Below are 16141 nucleotides of genomic sequence, written 5' to 3'. Positions count from 1 at the left end.
TTCCCTTCTATCCTGACAAGTGCCCCAGTCCCTGCTGATGAGAAACATCCCCATAACATGATGCTGGCACCACCATGCTTCACAGTAGGGATGGTGTTCTTTGGGTGATGCCCTGTGTCGTGTTTGCACCAAACAACGCTTTGCATTTAGACCAAAAATTTTTGTTTCATCAGACCACAAAACTTTTTGCCACATGGCTACAGTGTTTTTCTGCATACTTCAAATGGGATTCAAGGTGGGCTTTCTTTCCTTCTGGCCACCCTACCATACAGGCCAGATTTGTGGAGTGCTTGGGAAAATTTATCCTGAAATAATGTGAATCACTACAATTTAACACAGGTGGAGGCGACTGGTTACACCTTAGGGTGACCAGATAGCAAGAGTGAAAAATCGGGACACATTGGTGTGGGGAGGAAAGAAACATTGTTAAATGAACTACTGCACAGAGGAAGCGATGGAAACTACGTATCTTTCTTCTGTAGATAGGCTTTTTATTCCTTCTTCCTGGGTGCATTACACTTAGGCAAAAACAAAAACATAGATAAATATAATTTTAAAAAAAATACAAAAAATACTCAAAAGCAGTTACTTTCATGTTTACTGTTCAGATGACAAAGGTGTTTTAATCAGCCTGCCCTGGTTTTTCTGTGACCTGCTTTACCGTACGTAACAGGTGGGACACTCAGTGCTGCATTGATGTGAATTAGATTTGCTAAAATCTAGTTTTATACCAAAAATGGATAACAAAGCAAAACAAGCAAAGTATATTTTGGCTGAGGATTCTGTCATTTCCCAAAGAAACTGCATGCAGATGGAGATAATTGTATTGCACATCTTGTGACTTAAAGAAAATGTGATCGATCGCTATTTAGCTTCAGAATCACACATTAAACAAAAGGCTACTACAGAGGCTGCTGAACAGAACGTAAAACAAACAGCGTTCAGAAAACAAACTGGAAAGTCGGCGCAGACAATAAAGTATTCCTGTGTTGGTTGTGCCCAATTAAATCAGCACTACAGCTACAATCAACACAGCTACCTCGGTTCAAACAGCGTGCTGTTTACTTTTTAAATGCAGTTAGAATTAGAACCGAATAGGCACATTTTCTTGTTTTGACTTGGTACTGATAAAATAAATTCCTGGATGGGACAAATAACATGACAACCAACGTGCTGCTTATATGGACATTATTAAAGAATGACAGAAACCTTTGTGTAACCGAGTTTTGGGACTGTTTCGAATTGGTAAAGCTTTGCCTTACACTTCCAACCAATTCAGTGGATGCAGACGTGCAGTCTCAATGTATTGGCAAATCCACACCAGACAGAGAATGTCAGCAGCAACTGTTGGGGATGTTGCATGCTTGCCTTTAACAAATAACAGCACTCTGTTTCAGTAAGGAAGCAATTACCACAATTTTTAGGCTTTTATAGTGCTATGAAATATTATCTAGGTGTATTTGATGTTTAAACAAGTCCGCAAAAAGTCTGTGAAATCCTAATTATAACCCTAATCCTAACTGGATGACTTGGTCATGCGCATAACATCCTTTTTGCCAATGACATAACTGCAGAACTCCTTGCAGCACATGCTGAAATTCATTTTTACTTTTGAGCTTTGACTACTCGCACAAGCTTCAATTCACAGTCACATTAAATAATAATAATACTACTACTACTACTACTAATAATAATAATAATAATAATAATAATAATAATAATAATAATAATAATAATAATAATAATGTGTCCCACCGGCGTGATGCTTCACATAAACTCGCCACCGTGTGATGTTGCTCTCTTTTTTTACACAATTTACAAAATGGGATTGAATCCATTTTATTTTTTCCCCACTGCATTCAGTATGTGCACTGTGTGTTTTGCTTTTTAGTGACAGGCTCGTCAACACCAACCCCCATGACACTTTGCCAGTAAAACAAATGACGCATTCCGCATCATGTGATTGCAGGTTAACATGATTGGACAGCCGCATAGATGCTTAGATGCAATGCAAACAACACTCCCTAAACCAGTAGCGTATGCTGTTGCACCACGAGACAGTACAGCAGCTACATATACGAAACGCCTGGGTTTTCAACGTTTACTCTAGAAATCGGGACAAAGGTCGTCCCGACAGTACCTCGATCGGGACGCGGGACATAGCCCCTAATATCGGGACGATCACGATTTTATCGGGACATCTGGTCACCCTATTACACCAGAGGAAATTAAGATTTCTATTACAAGGGGGGTGGACACTTAGCCAACTAAACTATTTCAGTTTTTATTTTTATTAAATTTTCTGCAAATTTCTAGAATATTTTTTTCATTTGGAAGTTGTGGGGTAGGATGTGTAGATAAATGGAAAAATAAACTGTTTTAATGCAATTTTGAAAGGGGGTGTAGACTTTCTATAGGCATATATATATATATATATATATATATATATATATATATATATATATATATATATATATATATATATATATATATTCTATATATGTGGAATGGAATAAACAAGAACCAAAACAGTGAATTTTTTTTCATTGTACCTTGCCTGTCTTTTCCACATTCATTTTATTTGAAGTGTTTATTTGTGTTAAATTTTACAGTTTTCAATTGCTTTTTCAGCAAATAAAATAGAAAGCATAATTAAACCTCAATATTACTTGAAAATGTGTATTTTGTCATTTTGTTTATTGTGAAAAATAGAGATTGCATGGCAGGGATTAAAAATAAATAAACAATGTGATTTCTGCTTTTATGTACTGTTTATGCCTAAAAAATGACAAGAAAAAAACATTTGACTTAAACTACTGTAAGGCTCTTTTTTTAATTTACTGCTTAACGTTGCCCTGTCCTTGTAGCAGCATGGGTTGTTTCTACTTAAAATTAAGACTTTAATCTCAAGATTTTAATCATAGGTGCGAACTACAATCAACCCAACTAAAAACTGCTTCTAATCCCCAAAACTTCGGCTCAAGGTGTCGTCACAGTATGCCGTCTGGTGCACCTACAGTGGGGGGGGGGGGCGACTCTGTTCTTTGGTGAAATCAGAAGATTTCTACTACCTCTAGGATGTAGCCTGACCTGTATATTAATATCTGTAACCTGTATTTCATTGCTCAGAGTTGCTACGAATCCTTCCACCTTCCCGAGACTTGTAGGCTCACCTGCAGTATTTGTTGTTCAAACATTCAACCTGCAGAGACCTGTAGTATTATAGTATTGTATGTGATTGCATTCTGTACTGTCTTTGGATTAGATTTGTTCCTGAATTAAATTCGTTTGATTGAAAATTACCTGAGGAAGACTGACTTGTTATTTTTAAGAAGAAAACGAACCTTACAATTGGTGAGCCACGCCTGGTGGAGCTGAAACCCCAACCAGAGGACCTTCAAAGGAAAGACCCTTACAAGGACATGGACCCTGAAAAACCTGGATTAAGTGTAAACTGCTATGTTTGCGTAGGACAAGACTGCGGATCCTGTACTACATAGACCAGTTTTTGGATTGTGATTATTGTTAAAAGCAGAGTGTGCACACCCTGAATTAAACAAATCATTTGCTGAATTGAAAAGTTGAGTGATAATTAATAACGTTTTCTTTTGTGGTAAATAGCTTGAAGGCAAGCTGTCATGCATACCAAGATAAGATAGAAAAAATTCTAAAGATATGAAAAGAGGAAAAAAGAAAGCAGAAGGGAAGTGTAAGGATTTTAGTGAAATAATTAAAAGGAATGTACACGAATTTGCTTTGAATGCAGCAACCCAGTTGCAATTAAGAATGGAGAGAAAGTTAAAATAGTTACAAAAACAAGTGAAGACTTTTAAAAAAAAGTTAGAAAAGTACAAGGAGTGTATTATTGTTTAACACAGAGATGTTTAAATGTAAAAGCAGGCAAGGCAAGAGGTGCATCTGGTGATAAGAGTGTGATTCAGCAGTTAAAGAAAAGCTTACGATGTGCAGAGGACACATTACAGCAGTAGGGGTGCTTCCCATGTACAGGGAGGATGATGAAGACAGTAATACCGACTCAGATAGGGATGGTGATGACGATCACAAACCTAATGAGGAATGGAATTTGCATGATAACCTGAGTGCACAATCTAGTTGTTACCGTATGGCTCCAATAGTAGAAACTGTTACTCTCATTCTGTGCGAAAGCGTGGATGCTGATAGAATTTCCGCTTCTACCAGATTTGTACCGCTCTTCCTGAGTGAGAGAGAGGCCCTGGTTAAGCAAGTAGGAATGTTTAGCCCAAATCAACACGACTCGTTAATATTTTTGGGTACTCTGGAAATGGTCTTGGACCAACTTAGGCTAACCAATGCAGACGCCTGTATGTTGTTGTGCGCTTGTTTAGGGCCATCGCTTGGTACCAACCCTAACCCTATTAAGAATAAAAATGCAACTCAAGCTCAGAGGGCTTAACCCTTTAAGGACCGGGATGGTGTTAACACGATCATACTGAAGTGGACTTCTAGGACCGTGATAGTCTAAACATGATAAAAAAAAAGCCATTCGTTTTGTTGACTATAGGGCCATTGTACTTTGCAGTGCAGGCTTGAAACACATATTAATGGATAGGGGAGGGACTGACTTCACTTCCTGATAATTGTTTTTTTATTCCATTTGACTTCACTGAGAGGGGCATTTAGGCCCAAATTTATAAAGGGGAAAAACCGACCACAAAAAGCCACGTAATGTGTGTGTTCAGTACAACCGCACTCATCGTCAAAATAACAACCTATTTTATAATACTAATTAGGTAAAGCAGACGATTCGCAAATGTATGGCCGGTGAAGAGATTTTCTGTGGCCCTTGAGGAACTTTTCCCAAGAATGCAAGTTTTATGATTATAAGAGAAATTGTGATTTTTCATTTCCATTGTTTTCACTGATTTTGCTGTCCTCTTCACTTCTTAATCCTCGTCCCCACATTCCAATTAACTAATGTTACTATGTCATCTGGCAACAGAAGAGCGAGAGTGAGGCTGGCGTGAATTAAACCATCCAATTAAATTACAGATAACACAAAATAAGACAGATAACACTTCTTTAGCAAATTTTCACATCAGTGAACTAGTAGCCATACACTTTAGAACTCTTGCAGGGTGCCACGTGCAAAGGAATTTCCAAAAACAATGGACATATGAGTACTTTTTTGCTGAGTTTGATGGCAAAGCCATATGTCTTATTTGCAATGCCTCTGTTGCCGCTATGAAAGAGTATAATGTTCATTGTCATTATTGTGCAATGCACAAAGCTAAGTACTCCGAATTAGCAGGCACTGAGGAAAATAGAAAAAATGATTGGGGCAATTCAGTCACAACGAAGCATTTTCCAAACATGAGAAAAAAATGCAACAGTGTTGTGGAAGGCTAGTTACCTGATTTCCAAAGAGATCGCGTGTGCTGCAAAGCCATTCTCAGGCGGTGACTTTGTTAAGAAATGCATGCTAGGCAGCTGACACTTTGTGCCCTGAAAAGGAGAGTTTTGCAAATATAAGTTTGTCAAGGAATACGGTTGTGGAAAGCATAACTGACATGGCAAAAGACATAAAATCACAACTTTGTGAAAAATCAGACGAGTTCTGTGCCTTCTCAGTTGCAGTGGATATAGTCAATACAGCACAGCTTGCTATTTTTGTCAGAGGGGTTACGCAGGACTTTCACATTTTTGAGGAACTTTTATGTTTAGCAAGCATGGGTGACACGACCATTAGAAATGACATTTTCCACAAACTGAATGAAGAGTTGGGTTGCCATGGGAAAAACTCACTGGTGTCACCACCGACGGAGCGCCACCTATGACAGGTTGAATAAATGAGTTAACTAGGAGATTGAGGGAGAGATGCAATGAGCTCAACACAGACGAGCACATATTCTTAAATTGCATCATCCACAAAGAATCATTGTGCGGGAAGGTAGCTGAATTAGGCGACGTAATGAGCACAGTTTTTTAGTCCATTTTATTGGAAGCCGAGCTTTGCAACACCGTCAGTTTCGGGCTCTGTTAGCTGAGCTGTCATCACAGTACGATGACAAACAGTACTTCTCACAAGTACGTTGGTTGAGTCGTGGCACAGTTTTGAAGCAGTTCTTTAATTTGCATGACGTAATACAGAATTTCATGCGTGAGAAAGGGAAAGGACTGAAAGAGCTTGACGATCCTCATTAGCTGATGGACCTTGCCTTTCTTGTCGATCTCACTGAGCAGATGAACATTTTAGTTAGGAAACCTCAAGGACGAAAGAGGTTGTCACAAGAATGGAGGAGGAAATAACTGTTGGAGGAAATTTCACTCACTTTCCCTCTTGCCGATATGCACAAAGATGCATTTCGGAAAGAAAGCTACATGCGCTACAGTGCAAAACTGACAGACTTGCTGAAAGAGTTTAAACGCCGCTTTCTAGACTTCCACTCACACCGGCAGATATTCCAGTTATTTGCCAATCCATTCACTGCAGATGTCACGACAGCCCCGGATGATCTTCAGATGGAGAATGTTGATTTGCAGAGCAAGGGGAATCTCAGGGATAAGTACTCTGCAATGCCAGAGCTTTTTACCAAAATACTGAGCCTTGATGGAAGCACTTATATTTGCAAACAGCTTTTTTCAACAATGAATGTGAACAAATCCAAACACAGATCAAAGCTCACAGATGAGCATCTGTCTGCAATACTGCTTGTTTCCACTGCTGTGGGCATCTCACCTGATATCTCAAAACTAGTGAGGGAGAAGAACTGCCATGTGTCAGGACAGAAGTTTTGAAAGCTAGTTATTTCTTACACACTATGTGTGAAAAATAAGACTTCATGAAGATGTGTTACAGTATACTTCCTAGTTATTAGTTAGTTTATGATTTTATGGCAGTATTCAATACATACATACATACAATAGGTTAATACAGCTGTGACATTTTGTCCTTCTTTTAGCATTAGATGGCCCTCCAGACTAAAGTGCTGACAGAATTGGCCACCAAGGCTAAATGACTTTGACACCCCTGTTGTACAGCAGTATGTTCAGCAACAATGCAGCTGCATACAAGCTTTGAAATTTTGAAAGCAAACTTGAACTTTACAGGTAGCCAGTGCTGGGCAAGATGGGGTTGTGTGATCACGTTTTTTCTATCTGTCAAGGATCCTGGCAGTGACATTCTGAACTAGCTGCTGTTGGTTTATGGTGTGTGCCAGGAGACCACCATAGACAGAGTTGCAGTAGTCGAGTCGAGATGAACTAAAAGCATGACAGAGTATCTCCGCATCTGGGAGGGAAAGATAGGGATGGACTTTGGAGATGTTTCGAAGGTGGTAGAAAGAAGATTTGACCACAGAGTAAATGTGGGCATCAAAGGAGAGGTTGCAGTCCAGAAGTACACCAAGGCTTCGTACTGTGGGGGAAGGCAGCAGCAGACAGTTTCCGAGGTTCAGGGCAGCTATGTTGAGATTCTTAAATTGAGTTTTAGATCCTACTAGAAGGATTTCAGATTTTCTAGTGTTCAGCTGAAGAAAATTGGCAGACATCCAGGCCTCGATGTCTTCATTGCAAGCCAAGAGCCGAACCATGTCAGAGGGACATCCAGGGTCGAGTTTTAAGTAGACCTGAGTGAAACATGAGGCTATGTTGGCACATGAGGTGATCCAAGGGAAGCATGTAGATGTTGAAGGGAAGAGGCCCACAGACCCTTGAGGGACACCACTACATCCAGTACAGAAAACACACTGCATGCATCCAGATAGGTAAGAGGACATCCAGGAGACAGGTTCCAGAGATCCCAGCATACTTCGAAGCCAGACTGCAGCCAGAGATTCATGCAGATTATTATCCATGAGATGTTTCATCAGCTGACTGGCTACATCCCTTTGGAGAGTTTTGGAGTGAAAAGGGAGATCGGATAAGACAGCTGGGTTGAGGTAGTGTTTTTTGAGTACTAGCATAACTCAGGCAAGTTTGAGGGCAGTGGGAACCGAGCCTGAATCCAGGATCAGAAGTACAGAGATGGACAAGATTAGTCAGCCAGAGGTCCAAGGGGCATGTGGCAGTAGTTCATTTCTACAATAGGCCGGAGACAAGGAGGAGAGAGCAGGCAGTCGCAACCGGGGGTGAGTCACGGTGGTAGTAAACTGGGTTTGTGGAAGGAGAGCGTAGAATAGATGTCAATTTTGTTCAAAAAGAAAGAGGAGAAATCATTACAGGTAAGAGAGGAGGTTGAACATGTGATGAATCTATTGGTGGCTGGATGTATGGTTTGGTCAATGGTTTTAAAGAGAACATTGGATTTACCGTGTCCCATAGTTATGATTTCAAAGAGGTACTTCACCCTTCCAGCAGCGAGCACACGCCTGTAGCAACCGAGATGGTCGGTCCAGATCTCTCCTGAACCGTTTTTTCAGACGACCTCCACTTGCACTCCAGATTGTGGCAGGCAGACTTAAGCAATCGAAGTTCTAGGGTTTACCATGGGCACTTGTGATCTTTCTGGTTGTAAGTGGGGCAATGGTGTCGAGTAAGGGTATCGTTGTAGAGGGTCAACACATCGCCAAGCAAAGAACGAGAGTACCAGTTAGAGGGGATGAAGAGACATATTCTGAGAGTTTCAGAGGATTCAGCAGATTTTTGGGATGAAAGGAGATAACAGTATCAGTAGTGTAGGAAGGAGCAGGAAGATTAATATTAGCAATAATTAAGAAATGGTCAGCGAGAGAGATATCTTGGAGAGGTCAAGAACGCTGGTGATGAGCAGATCCAGGGTGTGTCCTCGGGTGAGTGGGGATTGAGAGAGCCCAAGACTGTCCAGGAGTGTGTTGAAGTTGGTCACTAGGTGGGAAGAAGGCAAGTAAAAAATGAATGTTGAAGTCCCCTAGGAGAAGAATTTTGACAGTATAAGTACAGATGAGGGAGAGGAATTCCGAAAACTCAGCAATAAACATAAAGGACGATTACGGCGTCACGTCCCCCTAAAGTACCCTAAGCCCCGCCCCCTCCGATAGCTAGTTCAATCAAGTCTCCTCCAATTCATGACTGAAACTTCACTCACCGTACTAGGGCGATGACTCCAGGTACCGTAACGCTGCCCTCTTCCTGAATGGCCGGCTCCCGACTTTCCCTGGGATGAACTGCCCAACCATTCAGTAGGAAGCCCGCAGCTCCTGTTGTACAGTGCCCTCACCGGTCGAGAGGGAGATTGTTGATTTGGATTCATTCGCTCTCCGTCACAAAGACCCATTCCAAACTCGCTAGAGGAGGGTGTTCAAGAGTGGAGAACGAGTGAGGAGTTAGGAGGTAAAATTATTAAAATAAAGATAACCATTGCGATGTGTTGGCTTTCCACCAGTACGACACTACTTGTTACTGTTATTGTTTATTTGTTTGGCCAACGTGCCCTTTTGTTTTGTTTTGTTTAAATATTTGTTTTATTGTTTAATAAAATGCTGAGCCTGTAGCGTTTCAGTTTGCCCCGCCATTTCCTTGTTGTGTTTTTGTATTGCTGGTCTGACGTCACCCCTGCAGCCATCCTTTTCACACACACATGCATTATATTTGTCATTGGCCATTTTTATTCTATATTATTCTAAACTAACACCTAACACAATTAAACAACAACTGTTCCATATTGAGCCACTGCTGGTAGGTTGAATCTAAAGAAAGTGGTGGGGGGGTTGAGGCCTGCTTTTATAGTAATTGTAGCTAACAAAATTCTTACATAAAATCATTTCATCATGCACATCTATTCATTTTATAGGTTTCAAGTGTGCAGTTTTGAAAGAAACAAATATACGATATCTGTTATTACACTAGGTTCAGACAGTAACATGCTTTGACCATAAGACACTGATGAGGTGAAATGACCCATGGAGTGCAAGTGCAAAAAAATAACCTGAGAATAAGACATAGAAACTTAGCCCAAATACATGTGTGCTATTGTAGCACCCCTTAATCATAGTTATTTAAAACAAAATTGAGATTCACCCACCAAAAGCGGGCCGAGTTGTAACACCCTGCTAGCTAATAAAGGAGGGGTGCACAACACCACCAATAAATACTCATTTCAATTGAAAACAAGGTTTTTTGATTCAGGAGAGAGGCAGTTGTAGGCAATGAGAGATGAAGAGAAACAGGGCAGGTATCACATTCAGCAAATTTATTACACACACAAGGATAAAACAGATATGAGGGCACATTCATACAAATGGTTATCACCAGGCTATTACTGGATCTTGCCTGAATCTTAAATTGCAGTCAATTTATAGTTATATCAAATCCCAAAAGAGCGGTCCTAAATGAATCAAAACAAAAACATACAATAATTAAATAAAACCATAAATATACAAACAATTTCAAGCAGCAGTGAAAACTCAGAGTCACACACCTCTAAAAGTTCAATTCTGAACATCTATCATACAAAACTAGACCTCACTTTACTATAAAAAATGAAATAGGCTTTATGTTGCTAGAATGCAAACAGACTCACTACATTTTGGTTAAAACATAAACATGTTTATGAATTTGGATCAGCTTTAACTGTATCATGCTTTTGTTATGCCTTACAGCTGTTTTTTTTTTTACTGGCCATATATATTTTTTTCGGCTGAGATTGAGGTATTTGAATCATATGACTATTTTGCTGTGAAGTGCAATGAATAGGTGGATGACAGATGAGGGCCATGGTCAGACTGTCAATGCTTCCCACTTGCATAGACAAAACAGCCAAATTAGAACTTCTATCCAATTAAAACAGATTAATAGTTCTTTCTATATGATTTCAACAGCCTGTGAATGATACGAATGGACACTGAAAACCAAATATTGGGATTTCAAGAATCCTTAATAAATAAAATGCACTAAATTAATATTAGGGTAAGCAGAAAGAATCAAGCCACAAACCAACACTATAGTTTGTAAAAGAAAAATAGAAGAAGTTAATATTTAAACTTTAAATAAAATGGATTTGAAAATCAAGCCATATAAAAATGCTGTCTTTATCTCCTCTCATGTAAATGTGTTGTGTGATTAACACAGAAGCCAAATTTGTTGTAAATTCTATGAACAGATGGGCTTCTACTATATGCTTATTTTGAATTTGATCAGTTCTTCATTATCTGTATTAACATTGAATTATTGAAATGGATAGATCTGACATGAAAGTATACGTACCTTCATATTAATATTGTTGTGGCTGCCAGGTTTCTAAATGCAGTGTAACAGGCAGTGGTTGCTGAATTTATTTTTAAATGCTAAGAAAATATTAATATTGACACTACTCTTTCAGAAATGGGAATTTTCACAGGGAACCACGTATTACAATGAGCAAATTTCTTGATGACCATGAAAAAAACCAAAAAAAAAACCCGTAGCACTGCATTGTGACATGAACAACCTCAATCTGACCCTAACATTCGCTAAAAGCTAAACTGCACGGCAGAACTGTTCTTCTGCTGGTTCGTGTCATTTAAAGGCCACAAATCTACACAATTATTATTCCAAAGTTTTAATGTACTTGGTATGGGAGTGGCACATGAGAGCAATACTACAGTTTGTAAAGAAAAAAATTGTATTGAAAATAAATTACCATACCATATACCATATATATTGTTTACTTATATATATTGCATTGAACTCTCAGGCAAATTTGTTGTGTCATGAATTTAGCACAATTTCTCCTAGGCTATGTTTTCAAACCAGTTCATGAAGTGTGTTGCGCATTATGTTAACAGATGGCCTTCAACGTTGTGCCTTTCTTGAATGTATGCAGTTCTTCTTTGTCTGTAGTAGGATTAAATGAATGGAATGGATATAACTGATATATTCTTATACAAGCTGTGAAAAGCCAGTCCAGAACAGGGCTTTCTCTTGGTTTAAAACATTTACAATTCAATTGATGTATGTGGATTTGTCAAAGAAACCACAGGGACAAATACTAAAATATTTAAAAAGTTGACCCAAAAAAAAAACAAAAAAAAAACATTAGCAGAACAACTTACCACAATGTCGTAAGCTTCTATAGGAATAATTAGCAAATGTACATTTTGAAAATGTGTATATTTAGTATAGTAATATATAATACTATCTTCAATATAATATTATAGAAAAAAATGTTATGGTACAAAATAGGGAATAATATGGGCTGATCTGAATACAGTTGGTTACTCCGTTTGATGCTGGGGCGGAAACCACAGCCACTCGTGGTCATTTGTGCTCTAATATCATTTAGTGTATAGATAGGAGGACCTGACCTCAATATGGCCTCAACATGCTGTGCATTCGAGGGCGCTAACCTGCACGGGGTACTTCTTTCCTCCTTGATGCACAGCCTAAATTCATCCATGTAGAGCTCTCCACTGCTTCTCTTTATACATGGCCCAACAGAATATGAAGAGTGCATGATAATGAGATGGTTTCTTGTTTACTTTTTTTTTAAGATCGTCTTAATGGTTCAATATTAATGTATGCAAATACATGATACACTTTTTTGTGACAAATCACGTTTATAAACTTTAAGATTAAATTAAGATCGGACACTGTTTAGACAATTAAAATAGACCCCATTGTTATTATATTTATTCAAGTTTCCTTCCCACATCTATGTCTTTTTCTTTTTTATCATAACAGGTATAACTATGGTCTTACTGGTTAAAACTGATACATGTTCAACTGTTTAGTAGCAGTAAAATAGACAGAGGCGTTAACTTTGGAATTCTATTCATGTTCTTTTATCAGATGATCAGCAGTATTCACAACATTTAACAGAAGTTTTAACCCTTTAAGGACTGGGTTTGTGTTTACACAATCATAATGAAGTGGGCTGCTAGGACCACGATCGATGTAAACACTATAAAAAAAAAAAAAAAAAAAAAACACTTCGTTTTTTAGATTTACAGGGCCACCATACTTTGCAGGACAGGCTTGAAACACACATCAATGGTAGGGGAGGGACTGATGTTCACTTCCTGCTAGTTTTGTTTTTCATGTCACTGTGAGGGGCATTTGGTGTCTAAAGGGTGAAGAGTTTTCAGCGAATAAAAAAGGGGAAACACTGTAAATCTGATGTATATAATAACGGAATGAGTAACTATTATTTTATTTATAAATATTTATTTTTAGAAAATAAATCTAGAGTAGTGTCCATTATTGCTTTTTGAAGACCCTGAGAATAAATGTGTATTATGCCATTGCAATCAGTCAGGTGAATCAATGTCTTGTAATCTGCCCAAACATCAGTATTTTTCAAGAAAACTTTCAGGAAGTATTGCAAGGTCCCTTGGGTCGTATAATGATGCATTTTTCTACACGTATAATCACTGAAAAATGCTTGGTCTTGAAAGGGTTAATTGGAATCCATTCTACCTAAGCTCGCCACATACTGCCAAAGCATGTAGAATAAAACGCTGCATATCCTTTTAAAGCTATTTTGATGCCCAATCAGTCAGATTTTGTATTGGAACATGAATTTTCAAGGACATTTCCAAAAACCTGAAATTCACAAAAAAACACCCCTACATTTTATGTCACTTTCAGAAATGTTGAAAGCAAACAAATACGTACAGCTTTCTAATACAAACATATGCACTAATCTGTTCTGAGGCCTTGTTCAAAGTTTATATATATGTATATATTTCTCATAAGTGCTCTTTTTCATTAGAAGCATTGCTTCTTTATCGCTCCTCCTTACATTGAAATGCTCATTCCCTTATCAACTGGGTTGTAACCAGAATAAAGATGCTGAGACACATATGTTAGTTAGAAACAACAATTGTGTGAATGTTGGGCCCCAGCACTTTTCCAATTGTGCCTATTTGGTTGGTGCTTGGCAAGGTTGCCCCAATTGCTTCTCCTAACTTGGACTTTTATGTTTGATATCACAACTTTAAATGACTGCTGCATTTTTCTAACTTTTTTTTTTTACATTGACAATGTTTTTGTTATAGATACCACTTCTTTTTTTACTTAATCAAATAATGAATAAAGCAAGGGAAAAATATTTGAGTGTTTATGGTAAACAGACAGACAGACAAGACAAGAGAGTAATAAGTAGAAGAGACACATAGTTTCCTGAAATAACACCCTGTCCTTGGTGTATGATAATGGAAGCTAATTAGTCATTCCTGTTGTCCACAGTAAGTTTGCTCTTCTGCACAGCAGTAAACTTGGCATTGTGTTGATTTGTAACAGTCCTGTCTGGTTGGGTTTGGTTGGAGTGCAATCATTCTTCCTGCTGACTGAATAAGTTGACGTATCATGACTTGAGAAGTTTTGCATTGCCTACATTTGCTACCAAGAATTATTGCCCATTTGTCATTTCTATAATTGAGTTCTTCCAAACACATAGAGTCTGTACAAGCAGGTACATGTAGAGGGTAAACATGCAAAACATGTTAGTTTGATGAGAAGTAGTGAATTTGGTGAGAAACTGCAACATCTTGCTGCTCACCTCTATTAAAGGCTTTTCCTAAGAAGTGACAAATATCCACAGTAGTTAGAGATGCAGTGGATGGCAAGTGATCATAGTTGTGAACAAAGCGCGTCTTGTTGACTATGTTTTAATGAACCCTTCAGAGGCTACAATTGAAGAAGGCACTTCAATGTTGCATTTGCATAGTATGAGGTGAAATTCGGGTTGCTTAAGCCTCTGAATGGATGTGTACAGTGGCTCTCAAAAGCATTCACCCCCCTTGGACTTTTCCACATTTTATTGTGTTACAACATGGAATCAAAATGGATTTAATTAGGAGTTTTTGCCACTGATCAACACAAAAAAGTCCATAATGACAAAATGAAAAATCAAATCTACAAATTGTTCTAAATTAATTACAAATACAAAACAGAAAATAATTGATTCCATAAGTATTCACCCCCTTGAGCCAATATTTGGTAGAGGCACCTTTGGCAGCAATTACTGCCATGAGTCTATTTGGGTAAGTCTCTACCAGCTTTGCATATCTGGACACTGCAGTTTTTGCCTGTTCTTCTTTGTAAAATTGCTCAAGCTCTGTCAAGTTGGATGGGGACCTTTGGTGAACAGCAATTTTCAACTCTTTCTACATATTCTCAATTGAATTGAGGTCTGGGCTTTGACTGGGCCACTCCGGGACATTGACCTTTTTGTTTTTAAGCCACTCTTTGCTGCATCCATTTTGCCCTCTATCTTCACGAGCTTTCCAGGCCCTGTCGCAGAGCATCCCCATAGCATCCCCATAGCATGATGCTGCCACCACCATGCTTCACGGTAGGGATGGTGTTCTCAGTATGATGTGCAGTGTTAGGCTTGCGCCAAACATAGCGCTTAACAAGCATTAAGGCCAAAAAGCCTTAATGCTATAAGTCTGGAGTCTCCCACATGCCTTCTGGCAAACTCTAGCCAAGACTTGAGTGAGTTTTTTTCAACAATGGCTTTCTTTTTGCCACTCTTCCATAAAGACCAGTTTTGTGAAGCACCCGGGCTATTGTTGCCGTATGCACAGTGTCTCCCAGCTCAGCCGTGGAAGAATGTAACTCCTTTAGAGTTGCCATAGCCTCTTGGTGGCCTCCCTGACTAGTGACCTCACCAGGATACTCAGTTTTTGAGGACGGCCTGCTCTAGACAGATTCACAGTTGTGCTATATTCTCTCCATTTCTTAATAATGGACTTTACTGTGTTCCTGGGGATATTCAATGCCTTAGAAATGTTCTTATATCCTACCCTTGATTGGTGCTTTTGAAGAACCTTCAGATTTGCTTTGAGTGTTCCTTTGTCTTCATGATGTAGTTTTTGTTAGGCAGTGTACTAACCAACTGTGGGACCTCCCAGAGACAGGTATATTTAAACTGAAATCATGTGAAACACCTTAATTGCACACAGGTGCACTCCATTCAACTGATTACGTGACTTATAAAGACAATTGGTTGCACCAGAGCTTATTTAGGTGTGTCATAGCAAAGGGGGTGAATATTATTTTCTGTTTTATATTTGTAATTAATTTAGAACAATTTGTAGATTTTATTTTTCAAGTTGACATTATGGGCTTTTTTTGTGTTGATCAGTGGCAAAAACTCCTAATTAAATCCATTCTGATTCTATGTTGTAACACAATAAAATGTGGAAAACTCCAATGGGGGTGAATATTTTTGAGAGCCACTGTAATTGCAAGTGTTCTCTTA

This window comes from Polyodon spathula, chromosome 1, assembly GCF_017654505.1.
Source record: "Polyodon spathula isolate WHYD16114869_AA chromosome 1, ASM1765450v1, whole genome shotgun sequence".
In the NCBI taxonomy this organism is placed as follows: Eukaryota; Metazoa; Chordata; class Actinopteri; order Acipenseriformes; family Polyodontidae; genus Polyodon; species Polyodon spathula.
Note: the sequence above shows the minus strand (reverse complement) of the source record.